The 22,312-nt window shown below is 43.8% G+C and overlaps 1 long non-coding RNA gene across 2 annotated transcripts in view; it reads left to right on the top strand.

Moving 5' to 3' along the window:
- LOC122240257 overlaps positions 1 to 22,312 on the top strand; it is a 52,364-nt gene that overhangs the window by 11,271 nt on the left and 18,781 nt on the right. For both annotated transcript variants that reach the window (XR_006219710.1, XR_006219709.1), the window contains exon 2: positions 8,233 to 8,445. This is a non-coding gene — a long non-coding RNA (uncharacterized LOC122240257). The remainder of the gene's footprint in view (positions 1 to 8,232; positions 8,446 to 22,312) is intronic.

Below are 22,312 nucleotides of genomic sequence, written 5' to 3'. Positions count from 1 at the left end.
AGTGTGTCTGTGTGTCCATGTATGTAAGGGAAGATGGGGGAGCAAGACCTTCACCCCTGCCTTCACTGGAACAACTTCCTCCATTGTGTTTCACTGCTGAGCTCATGCCAGTCCATGTGAAGAAAGATTCCACGGTTTTAAAAAGAAGAAAGATTTTAAAACCTTAAGGCTGGAGGGAGGGTCCCCACCCCACTTCTTCTTTGTCCCCTCCCATAATCTCCTACAAGTCGTTTGGCCAAGATTTTCCTTCTTACTTAAGACCATGACCAGAAGCAACAAGTCATTTGCTCTTGAATGTTGACATGGATTTATTATGTGGAGTTTCTGTATTTGTGAAGATCTCTTTAAAAATGGATCCACAAAATTATTTTAGAGGATGCAGTTAATTTGGAAAATAGTTTATTGGGTTGGTCATTTTCCCCCTGGGATTAGCTCAACTATTTTGTATTTCTATTCTCAGAAACATTATATTCTGTCTTATTTAAACACACACACACACACACACACACACACACACACACACACACACCTGTACTTTATAAAACACACTGGACCTGTCCGTTGCAGTAAAGTTTTATAGTGCTTCTGGCAAAAAACAATAAAGTTTGGATAAAAAGGGAGAGCCTTTGGAAGTTTCTTCAAATCGTATAATCTTCAACCCCCAAGGGACTTCTCTGCAGCAATGATAGCCCAGTTGGTTCAGGAGAAGCTGGATGAATCAGTGGTAGGAGGCTCACATTTGATAGGTAAAGCTAATAAGCTTTCTATATTTTGTATGTTAAAAGTATTGAATGGGGTAGAGGTCACACTTCTTGCCTCTGGCAATAATTTCACTTTTATCAACTACTGTCTTGCTTGAAATATATCCAGATTCCCCAAGCAGAGGAAAATCCCTAGGGCGGTAAGCACGTCTGTGCTTCTCCCTCTCCTGGGCAGAATGAGCGCTCAGCAGTGCCTTGCTATGGACAAGAGCCTGTCTCTGGAGCTTGCCTGGGTCACACAGGCTCTCTAGGCTTCAATTTTCTCATCCCTGGAAATCCAAACGGTTTGTGGATTAGTAGTGCCTCTGTTTGTTTCTAGCCCTGAAGTTCTTTGATCATGTGATGGCTGCAAATAATTAAAATCAAATAATTCTGAATTTTAAGAAAGGAAATCCATCAGTTATGAGAGCAGTAACAGAAATTAGACCATATTTGATAGCAGTCATTATTTCCACTTGACTATGAATGTGTCTGTAGCCATGTGTGAATGAGAGCAAGTCTCATTGCAAAATGCCATTGAGCAAGGAAATGCTGGAGGTGGGTCTCCTGCCGCTGAGAGAGCAAACACCTAGGGGCCCCTCATTTCAGTGAACCCTCTCCGAGGCCCTGGAAGGGGCTTGAGCAATATGATTGCATGTTCATATATTTTATAAACCTAGAAAAGCACAGTTATTTTAGCTGGAATCTGTTCAGACTGCCATTGGTTTCCATTCCTGCTTCCTCAGCTCTTGGGTCAGGGTTGGGGTAGTCTGGGACATTTGGGGGATCCAGCTAAGAAAAGATGAGCTGGGGATATACTTGCTTTGAATTTAGTAGGATATGTATTTTTAAATTTTTTAAAGCTTATTTATTTTGAGAGAGAGAGAGAGAAAGTGCACATGCGAGCAGGGGTAGGAGAGAGAGGAGATAGAGAATTCCAAGCAGGCTTCGCATGCTGTCAGCACAAAGCCTGACGTGGGGCTAGAACCCATGAACCGTGAGATCATGACCTGAGCTGAAATCAAGAATCAGACGCTTAACCGACTGAGCCACCCAGGTGCCCCAGAATTTGGCAGGAAATACTGATATGGGTCACTCCAAGGAATCTAGAAGATCACTAGGAATTTAGAGTTTTTCCCATTTCTGCAAAACCTCTTATGGAGGGGTTAATATAACAATTGGTAAGAAGTCAGAGAATAGGGAAAAGGAAAATGAAAAACCCTGAAGGAAGAGTTTATCTCTGAATAATCAGTCCTGTTGTAATAACCAGCAGTATTTAGGAATTCAGCATGCTGGGGACAAGGGCACTGTGATAAAGTTGTGTTCAAATCTCATTTGTGCCAAATGCTGACTTCGTAATTATGGAAAAAATATTTTTCATTGGATCTGTTCCCTCCCCCATTGATGGGGATGCAAATATCTACCTCCCATGTTTGTTGTGACCTTTAAATGCCATAACATGTATATGTGCATAACAGGCGCTCCATAAGTTACAGATTTTTTTTTTTTAACTAGTACCATGGAATGTTCTCTTACAGTACAGTTAATGTGAATATCAAAAATTCCAAGCAGGGGAAAAGATCTCTTCTAGAGATTGTTGAGGTTGGGAGGGGCCTTGAGATGTTTAAACAAGGAAATTGTGACTTGCACTCTAGGGAGTGGCAAAGCTGGTCTTAAAACCCATGTGACCTAACTGGGAGTATAGTCGGAACAAGTGGGTCCCCTTATATTGAAAATAAATCAAGAAATAAGTGCACTGCACAGAAAGCTATGCATGAAGCACTCCTGGCTGGTAAAGGTGGTTGTCTTTGATCAGTGCCTGGGAACCATATGTTATTATCCCAGCGTAAACCTCGCCCCTGCCCTATGAGGTGGTTGGAATAGAGCCTCATTTTACAGATGGAAAAACGGTGACCCAGAACAGTGAAGCGTTTGCTCAGGGTCACCCAGTAACAAACGACAAGGCTAGAATTCAATAGTATGTTGAATTCCAAAGGCGCGCCTATCCCCCTAGTTCACACTGTCCTCTAAGACTCGGTGTGTGTCCACAGTGGGCTCTCTCCATCTCTGACCAGATTGCAATGCCAAACCACTCACTGGAACTACTTTCTCCCCTCGGACTGAAGTCTTGGTGATGGCACCAGGGCTGCCATTTCTAGTTCACCTGGACATCACTAAAAAAATATGTGATTCCCTTAAAGAGGTTTATAAAGTATCCCAGTGTTCTCAAAAATAGTCTTGTAAAGTCAAAGAATTAAAGGAAAAAGCCAAGAATTTGTTTGACCTACATCTGAACCCAAACATCTGCAAAGTTCTTTCATTTAAAAGACCCTTGAGTTCAGTGGCTCTCAGCCTTGCCTGACATTAGAGCCACTTGACAAGCTTTAAGATGATTCCATGCCCAGGCTCCACCCAAGACTAATAAAATGAGAGTCTCCAAGAGTCGGGCCTGAGACTGGCAGTTTTTAGAATCTCACCAGATGAGGCTAATGTATTATATACCACTAAGGTTAAAGACTGGATGACCTTTCTCAATAATCCTTCCCAATGCTAAATTTCTGACACTCTCAGAAAAAAAACAAAAACAAAAAAAAAACAAAACAAAAACAAAACAAAAAAAAAACACCTCATTCTTAACCAGGGTGACAGGTAAGTTTCCCTGGCAATTTTACATAGTGCAGACGTGTTGATCAGCATAGTTTTGTTTTTTTTAAGGCCATTTGTTGCTGTATTATCAAAAACTTTAAAAACTGTACATTCCTTCATACAGCATTTCAATTTCTAGGACTTTACCCAGAGGAATTAAGAGCTGTCTGCAAAGAATTTCATGTGGAAGTTCATTAAAGCATTATGTGTGACAATGAATTTTGCAGACAGACTAGGTATCCAATACCGAAGGTGACCTTTGGAGAAAGCTATAGTGTTTTCATATGAAAGGATGCATCCATTCCATTTCTGTTTCGGTGCCTGTTAACCAGCACAGGAAATACTGTAGAAGGAAGAATATACATCAGTTTTGGGTTATAATACATGTATTTTTCATATGCATAGGGAAAAATATTGAGAGTTTAGTTTCAAACATATTATGTTGTCAGTTGTTACCTTATGGTTGCCTTACGACTGTCCCCCGCCCCCCAGCTTTATTGAGATATAACTGACGTATAACATGACTGGCTTTTTTTTTTTTAATTTTTTTGAATGTTTTTATTTATTTTTGAGACAGAGAGAGACAGAGCACGAGTAGGGGAGGGGCAGAGAGAGAGGGAGACAAAGAATCCAAAGCAGGTTCTAGGCTCTGAGCTGTCAGCACAGAGCCTGACGCAGGGCTTGAACTTACTGACTGTGAGATCATGACCTGAGCTGAAGTCGGACGCTCAACCGACTGAGCCACCCACGCGCTCCAACATGACTGGCTTTTTTAAATGTTCTTTTGGGTTTTCCAAATTTCCTGGTTTGAATATTATTACTGTTTGGTTAGAAACCATAATAAATAAATAAATAGATAGATAGATTGACAGATAGTCTGTAGGGAATGGTAGGTTAAGATGCAGTCTAGAAACGTGTGTGCCTCCATGGCTCACTTACCCTTCATGCATTATTTTTCATGGCAAGAATACCTAATATTTGCTGGAACAGCTGTTCGGCTGTCTTCAGAAGAGAACATCCTCCTATTTTGTTGTTCAACTCAGCTGTCTTTAGGACAGACTAGAACATTCTTTTTCTGTCTTTTTTTTTTTTTAACTACCCAGATACCCCTTGACTAAAGTCAATATTTAAGGTCATAAGAGTGGGAGAATATCAGCTAGACTCTCAGAGATAGGAAGCTGCTGTAAGGAAAATCCACAAAATAGCATTGAACCTAGGCCTTGGTAAACAGCAAGTATTTGTTGAACGAATAAGTGAAGATTATATTTGGTAACACTCTTCGCAGCAGAAAACATAGGGAAAATCATATTTGTGGCTTTGTTTTGTTTTGTTTTGCTTTGTTTTGTTGCTTTTTTAATAGCTGCACTGTCCCTTTAACAACTAAGGTGTCCAGGGGTGCCTGGGCGGCTCAGTCGGTAAGCTTCCCACACTTGGTGCCAGCTCAGGTCATGATCTCACAGTTCATGAGATGGGGAGCCCCGTGTCGGGCTCTGTGCTGACAGCTGTGGAGCCTGCTTGGGGTTCTCTCTCCCCCTCTCTGCCCCTCCCCTCCTCCCCACCTCTCTCCAAATAAATAAACTCTAAAAAAATGAAAATAAATAAATTGTCTCTCTGAAAATTTTGGAAAACTTTCAGCTAAGAAGTTAATTGTGGACTATTCAAACTTGGGTTTGCTTTATGTTTAAGGCATTTTTCAGTGAAAACTTCTTTCCTGTTTCCTAGGGTAAAAGCAACAGGCTAAAATTCAATTCTGAAAGGAATGATGAGGAGGGAGAAGATGGGTGAAATTTGGATTTCAAACTTCTTTACTATCTGGAGTCTAGAAGTAGCTTAGGATAGGTAGAATAATGCCCCACCCCAAAGATGTCCACATCCTGATCCCCGGAGCCCAGAATATGTTACCTTCTATGGCAAAAGGGATTTTGCATAAGTGATTGAGTTGAGGATCTTGATTTGGGGAGATTTTTCTAGATTATGTGGCTAGGCCCAAATTAATCAAGGAGATGTACCTGTGGAGCAGTCAGAAAGGTGTCACCTTGCTGACTTCTAAGATAAAAGAAGGGGTCACAAGCCAAGCAGCGTGAGCAGCCTCTAGAAACTGGGAAAGACAAAGACGTAGATTTTTCTCCCAGAATCTTCACAAAGGAAGGAAGCCCTGCACACACCTTGATTTTAGCCTGGTGAGACCTGTGTCGGGCATCTAACTTTCAGACTGCAAGATGATGAACTTGTGTTGTTTTAAAGCCACTAAATCTGTGGAGATTTGTTACGAGAACAATAGAACACTAATACATAGCTGAAATTATATAACTTCCATTAGTCATTTTTCTTGCTTCTTATAGATTTATTATATATTTGGGAGCAAATCCTAGCATAGTGTCTTTTACATTTTAGTATTGATTTGTGGGGTCTTGAATCCTAGTTTTCTTCTCCTCCTTTATCTCAGGATGCTGTGCTCCTCAGACTCTTGACTGGCCTCTAGATACAAAAAAAAAGGAATCTGGAATTATTCCCCAGGAAGCTCCTCTTTCCAAGCCCGAGAGAGGAGGAACGTTGCTGTGCACAAGGATATGTCCAGTGAGATTAGAGGCTGTAATTGTGGGAACTGGGCCATGTAGAGCAAGATGTAAATCCTTGAAATCATTTTTAATGAAACATAAACATTGAGTTTGCATGAGGGCCACGGTTTCTGGGTGGTTGGTTCTAACTTTGGCAATCAGGACTTAGAGGGAAAATCTTCCAGTTTTAATGGACTCCAGATGTTCTGGTCCCAGCTGAAAATTTTCATCATTCATGGTTAATATTTTTGTCAGCAGCAGAGTTTTGTTGTAATATCTCCAAATTGGTGATAGTGGTTGTTAGCCATCAAACAAGGTCCAAATGAGAGTTTAATCTTGGGGTCACTTTAAGCATCCCATCACACTCCATTTAATTAATAATTGCTTAATAGTATAGCCACCAGAATTTTTTTTTTGCGGGATAATGGACTACATGAGTATCTGATGACAACCATCCACTGAAATTAGGTATGAATACGCTGTGCTGTTTTAACAATGGCTGGGGTCCTGGCCAAGGTCTAGAAGAAGGAAACCAGGATGTCAGATGGCCATCATGTTGGGCAAATAAAGAGGCAAAGGTTTATTGCAAATGACAATGAACCTCTTCATCATAGAATTTAGATTAAATTCACATCAGTTGGGGAACATTGAAGCAGTTACTTTTGAGAAGCACTTGGGAAGATCAGCTAAAAAAAAAAAAAGACAACTTCTGTTTTTAGGACAACAATGTCATGACCACCTACACTTAATAAAAGATAAATCTACAAGTTCTCTTCTGGGATATGGTTTTAATCACGTAAGTAGTCTAAAACTAAGTACATTACTTGTATTCACAGTTCAGTTTCTTTTGATGAATGAGAAGAGCACAGCTGACCTTCCTAGAACCCTTTTTTGAGAATTGCTATCTACACACCATCTTGAATCCGTAAAGAAGGGAGAGCGGACTGTATTTGTGCTTGTGGTTATGCGATAGCAGGACCCGGTAGAATAAGTTATGCTGAAAAGGTGTTTGAAAGGCCTGTTGTTACCCGCCTGTTTAGAAAGGGCTTGGTTTATAATTTGCTAATAAGTCACATCCAGGCTGTCCTGGAGCTTTTATCAAGTACTTGTATAGTGCTTATAGTCATTGGTGTAACTAGATAATTTTTGAAGTTTTATTGCCAGGGCATATGGTTTCATGGTTAATTAGGGGCCTGGATTATAGGCCTCTCACGCCACTTAGCAAATGAATAATTTGTGGCTACTGACAAATAATAGAATCTCTTTGGGCCTTTGCAATTTAAAAAAAAAATGATAATAAATCATTTGCCTCTATACTAAGTCTTTAATCAGCAGAACACTTCAGGAGTTTCACGGCTAATAAAGAAAAGGTCATTTGCTGGAATGTTAGCACAAAGGAAAGATGTTACTGCTGATTCTAAATGTGTGTGCAGGCTGCTCACTGGGGAAGATGTCGTGCCTTCCTCATTTTTCCATTTTCCTCCTCATTCGGGTCCAACAGGCATATCACCCATAAAAGGGAGACACAGTGGTCCTGCCCCATCCAGAGGGACTGGCAGAGCCCATAGCTAGAATTGGCAAGATTTTAAAAATACATGTTTTGGTTTTCCCAGATTGTCTCAACTGTCGATAAGTACTTTTGGAAATTTAAATCACAGACCCATTCTTTTATGATGCTTTCCAGCAAGTACTCACCATATACAGTCTTCTTAGACGTCCCCTGGCACCCTTTGAAGCCCAAGGCTCATTTCCATGTGTAAATCCACATGGACAATGTCACAGCTGGCTCTAGAATTACCAGTGAGCATTGGTCCCAGGTGCTCTGAGGAATCTGACTCTGAAGCAAGGAAAGGCTTCCTTTTGCTAGCTGAAGTCCTGGATTTTCCTCCTCAAAGTCATGAAATAGTTTGCTAGCTCCAGATGGAGTGATATGATGTGATGTAAGAGGTAACGGGAAAGAAGTTCTGTCCTAATGTTAAATATCTGTCTTCTCTACCCCGTCCCGGATGGTTATTATTGAAAATAAAAGTAATAATAACAGAATAACAGTGCTGAGGGGAGCCAGCATTGCTTAAACCTTGATTATGTGTCAGACACCCTGCTAAGCACATTACCTTCATTGCATACCCTCTAATCCTAAAGGCAACCCAAAAGCAAGGCACCATTAGTATATCTGTCTCTATCTTACAGGTGGGTCGGGAATGGCTAAGATATTTAATTGTTGGGTCAAGCATGGTACACTGTTTTCTCCTGGTTTTAAAATGTGTTTATCCATTCTTTGAACAAAGGTTTATGGAGTACCTACTGCGGCCCAGGCCCTGTTTTAGTCTCCGTATACTCCTGAGAAAGATGTGATGAACTCGACAAATTCCTTCGTTCTACGGGAAGAAAGAAGGTTATACAAGAGCAGTGGGCTTCTGAGAAAATGAGGAAATGCTAACCTCATTGACCGGCCTCCTGCATCTGCCCCGAGGGACAGTAATAAGAACCCCATCTCGCAGGTGGGTGTCTGTCATAGTCACCTTTTCAGCTGGGTGGGGAGAATGACATCCAGAGAATGTGAACTGTTCTCATTTAAGGCTTTCTGCAAAGATCGAAAGGGGAGGTCTGGCCTAAGAAATGATGGGGGAATTTCCAGGTCCGAGAAAACTCACTAATGAACTTGGAATCCCGGTGTCTCCATTGGAAAGGGCCTCATACTCTTGGAGTCCAGCTTTTAGACCAAATTTCTCTTCAGTACGAGATACTCCTCTTAATAGGTGGTCAGAGTACCTCTGCGTGCACACGTTTAGTGCTAAGGAACTCTACCTCATGAGGCAGTCCATTCTGATGCTAAAGGTTGTTTTTCTTAATACTGAGCCAACAATGTGCCTCCACAGGACTTCTACTCATTGGTCCCCATTCTGTTAGCTGATGTCATGCCAAATCAAGATAATTCCTTTTTTATAATAAAGGCCCTTAAGTGTCTAAAATCAGCACATTAAGACTTTATTTCTTGCTCCTTCAGCCTTCCCTCACGTGTTATGATTCCTAAATCCTTCTCTGTCTTAGCTAGAGCAAGGGACGCTGGAAATTCATGCGCTGGGCCCATTCACAGCTCACTGGGAAGAGCTATTAATAGATACTACTTAAGTGACAAGAGGCTGTGAAGGAGGGGTGGGGTGTCTCCTTTGGTCATTTGGACGTGGACAAAGCATCTTTAGAGTCCCAGGGGTTTCTGAGGTCAGGGCTCATCTGGCTGGTATTTGAGGCCCTAAATAGTACTTAGGACACTGGGAATAGCCTTTAGAGGACCAGGCTGCAGACTCTGACACAGTACCAGGGAAGAAAATCTGATGGCTCTAGAACATACTTGTTCCTGGCAGTTTATGCGGCCATCTCTGGGGAGAATGTTATTTGCAGGGAGGAAGGGGATTGGGTGGAATTAAAGCTTATGGATTCTTTGATACTCTAAACTCTCTTGGAAACCACAACTACCTTAAATTCCAGCTAGTTCACCCTCATAAATACCCCCCCATCTTTTGTAAAGAACTAAAATTGAGAAAAGGCCACTGATGGCCCCCTGACTATCTATGCCCCCTCTACGTGATAAGACCAGGATACCCGACCTACTCCCTCCTACCCACTCTAAGAGTAAAGGAAAGGTTTTTTGGCATGATGTTGTACCTAAATGTAGGTCATGTAGGCCATTACCAGTAATAGAAACTCATTTTTAGTATTACTTGCATATGATGGTAAATTATTTTGTTGTTTGCCTCACTGATATTTTCAGAGGGATTTGTCTCTGGTATATGAAGCTTGGTTATAACCTACCCTGTAGATTCAAAGCCATGTTAATATAATGATGAAATGTTACTTCATCATGATTTCTTCTGCTTAACAGAATGCCTCTTATTTGTTACTTAACTGTATTAATTGCTACACTTTGCCACCAGCTTTGACGATGATACATCCTTTATAATACCTACATGGTGGAGTGAACAACATTATCTCCATGTGGCCAGTCAGACAGCTGGAGCTGAGAGATGTCCAGTGACTTGTATAGCATTTTGTGGCTCTAAGTAACTGAGCCCACATCATGTACCAGCCTTCCACCCACTGCTGTTCACCTTGCAGAATTCTGTAGAACATGACCTAACCGAAATGGAGAATTAAATTCACTGAGGCACAAATTCCAGACCAATGGAAAACGCTAATGACATTAATTAGACCTATCCATCGAACAGTTAAAAAAAGAAATAAAACTCAATTATTATCTCTGAAACACACATCAGAAAAGGGCAAATGTATACACCTTTGAAAATCCACCAAGGTTAAGTTTTTCAAAGCTCGTGGTTTCTTGGGGCATGTGAGCTATTCTGGGGCAGAGTAAGCACTCAGTCCCACTCAGTTCCCTAGAGCCACAGTGTTTTCCTTTTTTTCTTATCTAATCAGGCTCTAGGAGTCTGCTAAGAGTAAGGCACAAACCACTTTTATTAGAGAAAAATTTTGGTAGTGAGAAGATTATTATCATGAGGATGGAAAACAGGCCTGTCACTGAGGTTTGGTGACTGCTATGCCAAAGCCACAGAGCTGGCGAACCTCAAACTGGTCTCTTCATTAGAGAATAAAATTTAAGGAGAGCTCATCTAATTCTTTGGAAGTTTAAGATAAGCGCTTGTTGACTAGAGACAGAAATCTATGGTTTGGGGGGTAACTGGAAATATTCTTTTCACTTTTATGTAAGATATGTGTTAGTCTTGGCTCTAAAGGAACATTTCGTATCCAACATTCTGAAGGAACTCTTCTGGGATTAATTCCTCTTGGAAAAGTGTAACTTCTTTGCTTCCATTCCACGGAGGCTTACACGAGAAGTGGCGGGGGTGTTTCTTTTCCAAGGAAGGTGTAATACACTAGAGGCTGAGTTCTTACACAGCTCAGAGCCTGTAATCCTCCTAATGGACCCTCCTCCACTTCATTTTGAAACAGAAGAATGTTAAAAACCACAATTTGTGTTCAGAGCATGAATTTTAAATATTGATGTCACATGTACCTAAGAGAGGTATCTGAGCCGTTGTTGGCCTAGTGCCTTCATCTGACTACCACCCATTGGTCCATCCGTCATCTATCCTTGCCTCCCTCCATCCCTCCACCTACCACCCAGTATCTCTCCATCCTTTATCATCTGTCCGTCCATCCACCGTCGTTCATCTACTGTCCACTATCTATCCATCCACCGTCCTCCATCCATCCATCTCCTATCCATTCATCAGTGTTGTGTAATGGTTAGTGCATGCATTCTGAAGTCAGTCTGGTTCGAATCCCAACCCTCTCACTTACCAGCTGGGTGATCTTGGGCAAGTTATTTATTCTCTATGCCCTGGTTTTCTCATCTGCAAAATGAAGATCATGAGAGCGTGTATCTCATGATATTACTATGAAGTTAAGTGAGTGAATATGGACAAAATGTTTAGAGCAGTGCCTGGCACATCACTAGCACTGTTCAAATAGTTGTTATTGTGTTATTATTCATATTACTTTTTGATATATAATTTTTAGTGTTTAATTTTTTAAAAAATTTTAATATTTATTTATTTTTGAGAGAGAGGGACAGAACACGAGCTGGGGGGGGGCGGGGGTAGAGAGAGACACACACAGAATTCAAATCTGGCTCCAGGCTCTGATCTGTCAGCAGAGAGCCCAATGCAGGGCTTGAACTCACAAATCATGATATGACCAGAGCCGGAATCTGACACTCAACTGATGGAGCCACCCAGGCACCCGTGTTTATTTATTTATTTTTGAGAGAGAGAGACAGAGGGAGAGAGAAAGAGAGAGAGAGAGAGCGCGTGCGCGCACTCACAAGTGGGGGAGGGGCAGAGACAGAGGGAGACACAGAATCTGAAGCAGGCTCCAGGCTCTGAGCTGTCAGCACAGAGCCAGATGCAGGGCTCAAACTCATGAACCGTGAGATCATGACCTGAGCCAAAGTTGGACGCTCAATGGACTGAGCCACCCAGGCACCCCATGTTTATTTATTTATACTGAGAGAGAGAGAGAAAGGGAGAGAACACACACACACACACACACACACACACACACACACGAAGGGGAGGGGCAGAGAGCAGGCTCCAGGCTCTGAGCTGTCAGCACAGAGCCCGATGCAGGGCTTGAACTCACAGACTGTGAGATCATGACCTGAGCTGAAGTCAGATGCTCAACCGACTGAGCCACCCAGGCGCCCCAACATGACTGGCTTTTTTAAATGTTCTCTTGGATTTTCCAAATTTTCTGGTTTGAGTATTATTACTGTTTGGTTAGAAACCATAATAAATAAATAAAAGAAAACAATAATAAAATAGTCTGTAGAAAATGGTAGGTTAAAATTCAGTCTAGAAACGTGTGTGCCTCCATGGCTCACTCTCTGTCTCTCAAAAATAAATAACATTAAAAAAATTAAAAAAAGAAAGAAAGATTAATATCTTCAGACTACAGTGGGATAATGTCGCGAGCTAACCAAAGCTTCAGTCCATCACTTATCCTTATAATTCACAGGGAGGAGTGATTCAGAGCAGAAGTAAGCTGTGTATGTAGAGTTTGGGGTCTCAAACCAAGTAGGTCCCAGCCCCTGCTCTCTCTGGTCAAGACCTAAGGAAGGGAATAAAAGGTCCTGGAGAAATCAGCTGGCAGAGGGATCATGGGTTTCACCGCTCCTACACCCAGCTCTGGGGAAGTGACTAGATCCCCAAATAGAAATGGCCGCTCAGGTCTGGAGTCCTATGAGGAGCTTTCCGGATCCCATGGCCATCTGTTCCCAAGCAGACCATGGAAATAGCTGAAAGAGAGTTGGGCCTAAGGAGGCCTCAAGGATGCTAGGTGCCTGTGTGGATCTGTGAAGATGCTGGTGTGGACTAACGACAACCCCAGGACAAGACTTGCACCAGTCCCCCCACCCCCAACACCTTGACCACACAGAAGTCATCCCTCCCCGTGCACGAGGAAAGGAGGTGGCCCCGAATTGCCAGAGATGTTTCCTCCAAATGGGGGCTTAAAATAGACATTGAGTTAGTTTTAGAAAAATCGTAATACATTTCCTTCATATCTGATATTGTGGGCCGAGGCGATGCTTGCTTGGGTATAGCAGATGATGACAACGGTGACTCATCAGGTGTTGGTGATGTCATGTGTGCTCCTCTGCTAAGCACTGTACATGGATCAACTCATGAAATCCTTCCAACGCAGTTACTACTGAATTCCCGCTTTGGAGGAAATCCAGGCACAGAGAGGTTAAATAACTTGCTCAAGATCACGTAGGAAGATATGGGATTTGAACCTGAGTAATGTCAATGACCCTTAGCAATGCAATGTTTACAAACCAGATGGTCAGAAAGTCTTTCCTAATCTCAAGCTAAAGACTTCTTGTGGGAGTTTAAAACCATTTCTTCTTGTTTGGTTCTTAACATCTGAAAGAGCTAACAGCTACTCATGTGATCCATATCTTTTTCTCCATTTCCTCTTTTTCCAGCCCAGATGACCTCGGTTGCCCCAGCCTCTCCTCAAGGCTGTTGCTGTTTCATTATTTCTGATTTGCCCACTGCTGTACTGTCTGGGCCTGAGTTGGAACAGAGGTCAGTGTGTAATGAGTAGTCTAGAAAGATTGTATCTTCATGGTTCCCAAGTCAGTGCACTCTGGTGTTGAATTTAGCAATTTCTTTCAACAAGAGAGAGTTCTCTCTCATGATCTCCCATGGTCCCACGTCTAAGTCTGTCAGGTTTTTATAAAGAAGCCCCAGTGGTCTTTTTCTAAATCTTCTGGGAAATGCGCTATTTGGCCTTATGTGTGCGGCCAATTGCCAGGCCTGTTTTCTGTCTATCTAAATTATGGTGGCAGACGAGATAAAAATACAAAGACAAAAAGTCATTTTTCTCCCCCCAAAACACCAAAATTCTTTGAGCCTTTCATTCCCTTCTGCTTTTTTTGCCGATAACAATGAATAATGGTTTCTGCTCCTGCTTTTATTGGCTTAGCATTTGGGGTCATAAGAATGTAAATGTTTCCCTAAGGAAAAATACATTTGGGGGATTAACCAGATTGTTTCTTTTATTTTAAAAATTTTAGTTATAAAAGGAAGAAAGCGACCAAGCTAAGTTATGATCCCAAACAGAAAACAGAGAGCAGAGACCACCATTCATTGAAGTAGGAACTCCTGGGATTTGTGTAGGTCAACTCTGGGGGTTCCATTTTAGTTGGCATGGCTTTAAAGAGTTCTATTTTAAATCTAGTGACTGTCCTAGTTAAATGTATTTATATATGGGTCAGGTCACATCATTAGTAAAACTGATTTTGTCCGGTATTTCATTCCTTTAACTGGCCGTTACTACTCTCTTTTCATGCCAGTGTCTCAATGTGATGTGACTTTAGAAAATGGCTATTGCCTTTTTCTCATCATGCATCCCCCCCGCACACACACACGAGCCCCCTGTAACCTGTCATTAACCCTCACACCTCTGTTAAAACCGTGCTCTTAGAGTTTAGCAAAACTTTCTTCAAGGTGAAATGGAAAGAACTCGTGTTCTTTTTGGTTGCTTGACCTGAGATCTTTGACACTGCTGACCACCTTGTCCTCTCCTTCACACCTCAGTTCTTGGCCTCTTTGATACCTTGTGATCATTTCTTCTCTCAGGAGATGTCCATCCTCTCTGGAACTTTCTCCAAGGCTTGGCTTCTGGCTCTCGACTTAATTTTTTTCCAAATTAATCTTGGTATAGGCTCCTATCTTTGGGCGTCAGCATTATTTATGTCATTCCCAGGTCCACATCTCCCACCACTGTCTCTCTCTGAGCTCCCAGCCAGTATCTCCATCACCTGCTGAACAATTTCATTTGTTAATTTGTTTTACCTTGGTACCTAAATCTCAGGAGACCGCCCGCCAAAATCATCTTCTTGCCTCTAAGTTCACTCCTCCTCCTGAATTCTCTCCCAGTGGCACTGTCATTTCATCTCTGAATCACTCACACTGGAAAACCCATGGTCACCTGTGACTCCTTTCCCCAGACTTTGAGTTCCAAGGGGAGCGGAGATAGCGTCCACCTTCTCCACCATCTGCCTGGAGTCTGGCACAGTGCTTGGCACACGGTAGGAATAATGCATATCTGCTGAATGTTTTAATGACTTTTTTCTTTTGTTACTTGTATTCTCTCACTCATCAACGTGATTCATCCATCAGCCAGCCTACATATATGTGTTTGTGGAGGCTCTGTAGAGCGCTTATTGGGATTGAGAGCTCTTGTGTTGGAGTGCCTGCGTCTGATTCTTGGCTCAGCTGCTCCCTAGCTGGATAATCTCGAGAATGTGACTTAACCACTCTATACTTTAGTTCCTGTCTGTCTGTAAAGTGAGGGAAATAATAATTCCTAGCTGGATGTACCTGAACGTGAAATGAGAAAAATCTGCATTAAATGGGTATTGTAAGTGTTCAATAAAGCTTTTGTTCGATGATGATGATGGTGGTGATGATGGTGGTGATGCTCATGGTGGTAACGATGATGGTGATGATGACAATGATGGCAGAAGATAGGCACGAGTGGGACATGGCGAGGTTTGGAAGCATGCGAGATGCTATGGGGGTCATCATTTCAGGGTAAGGGCAAGCAGCAGCAGTGGAATACCAAGGTCCAATGTGTGTTTAGGGCAGAAGATGGAGCTCTTTGATGGGCACGAAGAACAATGGGAGAAAAGGCAGATTGAAACTGACCTGGTAGGAAAACGGGTTCCACCTGGGTTCAAAGCCCTGGGGTTTTTTTGGGGAGGGGTCTCAGAGACTCCATGGTTGGGGGAATAGGGACAGGGTGGTGGCTGAAGGACTGGAGACTAGAACATACGGGGGTCGACTGCCTGGAGAGGGAGAATGTGCTAGGCCTGTGGGCAGGTTTGGGCAGAGATGCTCTGCTTTTGACAATTACCTCTTGGTTTTTAAGGTCACCTTTGAAGAAAAGTCATGCTGCTTTTAAAAAGTATGAAAATCACTGGTAAATGCCTTGAAGGCAAGCTAAGGAGTTTGAGCTCCATGTGGTGAACAGTAGGGAAGCTGTGAGGATGTGGACAGAAGAACAATAAGACTAAAGCAATGCTTTTTCCAAACCCTTCGCAAATTCTTCAGTGTGTGTGGAGTCAGCTGGGAAGGGAAACAAGCACATTCTCCAGGAAGGGCTAGTAGGAGACTGAATCTTCCTCCCAGATGCTTGCTGTCTCTGTCCTCTGCTGAGCAGTCTCGGGGACAGCATTGCTGGCTAGCATCCTGCCCGAATCATGACGGCAGCCCTCTGCACTCTGCCTTCAGACTCTCTCCAAAACCCTTATCCTGCTGTTCCGTTCCATGTGCCCCAGCCCCCCACAGTTCTTCCTTGGTCACGGGAGAAAAACCAAACTACCTCGCTTGTCATTCAAGGCCCCACAACATAACAAACTCTGCCTATCTGCTACTAGTCACCCTTTGTCTCTGGCTGGCTATACCTTCTTACAGTGTAAGACCCCCAAACATGGTGCATATTTCCTCTTGTGTATCTCAGGCCATGCCCTGGTCCTAGGATGCACCCCCAGACACACACCACAGACACACAGACACACACACACACACACACACACACACACACACACACACCTGTACTTAGTACGCAATCCTTGTAGACTTCACACAAATTCCACCGGCCTTTTTTGACCATGTTCGGTCATATCTGTCTCTCCCCTAAGCATGCCCGGAGGAACCCTGCCTCTTAAATACTTATTCTGGCAGTGATCGGTATTTTTTTTGGTTTCAAGTGTCACCTAACATCATGCTGGGCTCATTGCACACCAACAAGCCAACATAGTTTAATCTAGCTGTTAAGGGGAACATTCCAGATTCCTTTACTCCCAAACAGGATCCCCATCTTAAACACGCTTCAGTGTCAGAGGCCACCTTGTGAACTGTCCCCCGTGGTTCCCCCAGCACCTCATGTCCGCAGCCCAGCCTGTGACATCCTTTTAGGTCACAGGACGGAAACGCCCAGGGGTTTTGTGCAGCTGCTTGTTTTCAGAAGTGGCCTGAACCCAGCCAGCGTTCCTTCTCAACTGGGACTTTTCATGAAATGTCTTCTCAACAAATGTCAGCGGGGGTGAGATTTACCACACAGTTTATTAAAGAAGCCAAAGCCCCACTGGACAAGCCTGAGCAACAGGCTGGACTTGCCCTGGGGCAGTCGGCCGAGGAAGGCTGAGTCCTTTGCTGCGGGACCCCCTTAGCCTGCATTTCCTATCAGAGGCCATTGGAGAAGCTTCTGTCCCGGCAGTCAATGCCCTCCCCCTCCCCATGGGCAAGAGTGTCCAGAACAACTTCATGACACAGAGGTGAAGCAGAGAAAAAGCATTTCTTTCCCCTCACTGGGCCCAGCCCCCCATTCGCAAGTCCCAAGCAGCACCACTTAATCTATAAAAAGCTTTCTTTGCCCCACAAGTGCCAATGTTCTAGTGAGAGACAGACTCTTTATAAACCTGTGCCACTGGCTCCCTCTTTCAGGAAACAGGAACCACGGCACAGATGGCAATGTTGTCATGGATGGATCATCCCCAAGGACCTTTCTCAGCTGCGCTAGATATAAGGCATACTGGGTATTAGATGAACTAGGCTTTGGTCCTCAAGGGCCTCCAAATTCAGGTGTGGTGATGGGAGCTACTGAAAAGAAAGGAAAAGAAAAGAAAAGGGAAGGCAAGAAAAGAAAAGAAAAGAAAAGAAAAAAGAAAAGAAAGAAAAGGGAAGGGAAGGCAAGAAAAGAAAGAAGAGAAAAGAAAAGAAAGGGAAGGGAAGGGAAGGAAAAAGAAAAGAAAAAAGACAAAACAAAAATATAAACAAAAAACTTTCCAGCTAGCTCAGGCTCAATACCAGAGCAGTTCAGAGAGATTTGGAGGTGGGGGGCACATCGCTGTGGACTGGGTTATCAGCAAAGGGTCCAGGAGCAAATATAGTTAGGACTTGAGCTTGAGGAATTAGCCTGAGATCAGCTGAAGGGGGTGAAGAGGTTGGATTCAATCTTGGGTCCAAGACTGGGAAGGGGACTCAACTTACTTTTGAACGTGATATGTTTCCCCTCTAAACATGGAGAGAACTTCATTCACTGCAAGCAGTTTCTGCTGTAGGGTGCCAACATTATGGAAGAGGGGACCTAGGTGCCCCCATCAGGGGATGACAGAGAGGAGACACAGAAAAGTTCTGGCTTATTTTGGTCACACCACATACCTTTGATTTCCAGCCATGCTTTTCCTGTGCTGTGGGGTAACCCAGACGTCAGCAGTGAGGCCAGGTGTTGTGAAGTGTCTGTATCTCAAGTTAAGATGAGATCATTGTTGGGGCACCGGGGAGCCTCAGTCGGTTGAGCATCCGACTCTTGATTTCAGCTCAGGTCATGATGCCCAGGTTGTGGGATCAAGCCCCACGTTGGGCTCCATGCTGAGCATGGAGCCTGCTTAAGATTCTCTCTCTCTCTCTCTCTCTCTCTCTCTGTCTCTTTCCCCCTCACACTCGCTCTCTCTAAAAATAAAAAAAAATTTAAATAAAAAGATGAGGCTACTGAGGAAGCAGGCAAAAACCTCTTTGATCATGGTCGCAGCAACTTCTTACTCAACACGTCTCTGGAAGCAAACAGGAAACAAAAGCAAAAATGAACTACTGGGACCTCATAAAAATGAAAAGCTTCTGCACAATAAAGGAAACAATCAGCAAAACTAAAAGGCAACCGACAGAATGGGAGAAGATATTTGCAAATGACATGTCAGATAAAGGGTTAGTATCCAAAATCTAGAAAGAACTTCTCAAACTCAACACCCAAAAAACAAATAATCCAGTGAAGAAATGGGCAAAAGACATGAATAGACACTTCTCCAAGGAAGACATCCAGATGGCCAACCGACACATGAAAAAATGCTCCACATCACTCATCATCAGGGAAACACAAATCAAAACCACAATGAGATACAACCTGACACCTGGCGTAATGGCCAACGGGCAACAAGATGTTGGCGAGGATGCCAAAAGAGTATCTCTTTTGCATTGTTGGTGGCAATGCAAGCTGGTGCAGCCACTCTGGAAAACAGTATAGAGGTTCCTCAAAAAACTAAAAATAGAACCAACCTACGACCCAGCAATTGCACTACTAGGCATTTATCCAAGGGATACAGGTATGCTGTTTCGAAGGGACACATGTACCCCCATGTTTATAGCAGCACTATCAACAATAGCCAAAGTATGGAAAGAGCCCAAATGTCCATTGATGGATCAATGGATAAAGAAGATGTGGTATATATATATATATATATATATATATATATATTACTCGGCAATCAAAAAGAATGAAATCTTGCCATTTGCAGCTACGTGGATGGAACTGGAGGGTATTATGCTAAGTGAAATTAGTCAGAGAAAGACAAAAATCCTATGACTTCACTCATATGAGGACTGTAAGAGACAAAACAGATGAACATAAGGGAAGGGAAACAAAAATAATATAAAAACAGGGAGGGGGACAAACCATAAGAGACTCATAAATATGGAGAACAAACAGGGTTGCTGGAAGGGTTGTGGGAGGGGGGATGGGCTAAACGGGTAAGGGGCATTAAGGAATCTACTCCGGAAATCATTGTTGCACCATATGGTAACTAATTTGGATGTAAATTTTTAAAAATTAAAATTAACATAAAAATTAAAAAAAAGATGAGGCTACTGTCACCTCAGTTGTCACAGGTGGGGCAGGTAAAGGACAGTTACAGGAGACATTATGTGAAAAGCCACAAGGCTGTTAGAGAGTAGCTTCCAATGTTATTTACCTTCCATGCAGAAATCCCGTATTTTTATGGGGTGCTTGTACAGCTGTCAGTGTTTCCACCATGTGGGAAGAGGAGAAGCATGGAAAAACCAATCCGTATACAAACCTCAGTCCCAAATTTCAGTCATGGTTTCCAGCATCTTCCCCATAAAGTTTCTCCCAGAGGCATCACGAGCTGGCAACATTGTTAGATCTCCACCTTATCTCTCCATCTTCAGTTAATAAGTTGGCTGGCCCTGAGCAAGCCGGTTTGGCACTCACTCCTTCTGGTTGTATAATGAAGATGGCACTAGTCTGGGGGCACAGGGGTCCCTTAGAGTGTGGACCTTTCATGATCCTCTCCCGATAACTCTGTTCCTTCTGCTGTGCTCGTAAGTGGGGCAGCAGGAGAGTAAAGCTGTTGCAGTCAGTGGCTGGAGCTCTGCCTCCGGAGCTGGACAGACCAGGCTTAGCTGTAGGCCCTGTCTGGGCTCAGACCGCCTCCCTCTCTGATGGAGGTTGGTTGAGACCGAGCATTAGACCGAGTGAGTGTGTAATGCTCGGTTAGCGTGGTGCCTGGCTCAGAGCAGGTGCTCACTGTATGGTAGGTGGCACAGAGAAAAACAAGGTCAAAGTCAAAAGGGGGACGAAGAAGACGGTACCTCTATCAACCGAACCTCCATATGGAGACAGGCTTGAACAGAATCAGAGTAAACATTGTGTCGCGGACTTGGGACGGGATGAGGACCCGGGTTCCGTCTCAGCAGTGTAAACCGAGGAGAAAACCGGGAGACTGTCAACATTCGTGTAAAAATATAATGTATCGTAAAGACAGCATGAACCGGAAGTGGGTCTTCTGAACGTGGATACAGCTGCTGGCATGAGCAGTGACCTCCGGCCCACGATGTAGAGGACAAGGACAGTGCCCCGGTCCCGGACCCGACGACCAACTTGAGAAGAAGCCCACATGTCTTAGCAGCCGGAGGGTGGCTGAGTGCAGAATGTGACCCTTGTTCAGTTAAGGAGCAGACAGGAGGCAGACTGATGTGGGAAGCATTTGTCCGTGAAGCCTTCTTTCTTTTTTGTAGAGAGAGGACTTCAACAGTGAAGACAGAAAGCTATCAATTCTTTTTCCCTCAAAGCAGAGGAGGATGCACTTTTAAGACATGTTTTCCTAACTGTCCCTTCCAAGTACTGGATCTGAAGTCCCTTCCCTTCTCCCTGTTAATTGGGAACACTTTTATTAGGGTCATAGCTCAGGGAATGTCCAGTCACCCAGCCAGTAACTGACGGCTGCAAGGGACAATTCTCTCAGGCCCTGGCTCCACGCGGGGCCTGCCAGCGAGGCATGAGGCGCAGCTGTACTGTTAGGGGAGTGAGAGACGGGGCCCACAGACCCCCTTCCGTCACAAGCACATCTGTTTCCCACCAAGTAGACCTGGCCCTGCGGGTTCTTTTTCAAAGCCCGCCTTTTTATTGGGGCTCTCTCCTATTTTATAGGGTGGCGGCTCTGCTTAGCAGCGAGCCGCCTGTCTCCCCGGCACTGGCTCTCCACCCACAGAACCATCTCATGCTTCCAGAGAGGCTGCTCTGTTGGTCAGTAGAATGGATTTTGTTTTCTATTTTAATCCCCAAACGGATGGGGAAGAGCGCAAATAAATGACTGCCCTGAAACCGTTGGTTGGATTTTCTTGTCCAACGTGCTTTACAGCAAAAGGTTAGAGAAACTTGTTTTATCTTAGAAGCGACAAGTGGGGGAAATGGATTATAGAGAACTTTAAAGAGAATCCAGTGAGTTCTGACATGCCTGAGACAATGAAGCATTTTGCTTTGAAGTTTCAGGACACAAAGGGGGGCTGAGCCCCAGGAAGCTGACCCTGGTCAGAATGCTTGAGGCAAAGGGCACGAGTCCCAAGCTGGTCACACACAACCGTTACTTGACTAGGAAGTCCTGTCATGGGGAACACTGGTCATTATTTATGTCTCTGCTGGCTACTTGCTCTCTGTGGAAGCTCCATGATGAGTTGCACGATGTCAAGAAAAAAAAATAAGGTCTGGGGGGAAATATACACATACAGTAACAGGGTGAGAAGGGCTGGACGACTCCTAATATTCACTAGAGCTTTCCTGAAAGTGAGGTTGGGTAGGAAAAGAGTCATTCATTCTATGGCTCAGCCCACTGGCCAGCTGGATTCTGAGCACCCTGGCTTGCTCAAGGTCAGAGGCTGGCTTTCGGTTGTCCCATGGTGCACATGGCTGTGCTGGGGCCGTCCCAGTGACTCAGTCCCAGCAACTCCAGTGCCTGGCCAGGAAACAGTCTTCTCCGCAAATGTACCCAACCGAGAGCTGATCACAGGAACCTCTGTCATGTTCCATCAACTTTCCATGAAATGGGACCAAATTAGAAAGGTGTGGGCCTCTCACCCACCAAAGGTGGAGATGGGATTTGTGAAGTCAATACTTATTCTGTTGAGGAATAAGGGAAAGAAACTAAATTATAAATGCAATGTCAGGGGCATGGTCTTGGAAGGGGCTTGTGCAGGGCAGAGGCTCTTG

Source organism: Panthera tigris, chromosome B4 (genome assembly GCF_018350195.1).
Source record: "Panthera tigris isolate Pti1 chromosome B4, P.tigris_Pti1_mat1.1, whole genome shotgun sequence".
Lineage (NCBI taxonomy): Eukaryota > Metazoa > Chordata > Mammalia > Carnivora > Felidae > Panthera > Panthera tigris.
Note: the sequence above shows the minus strand (reverse complement) of the source record. Positions and strands in the feature narration are given on the sequence as shown.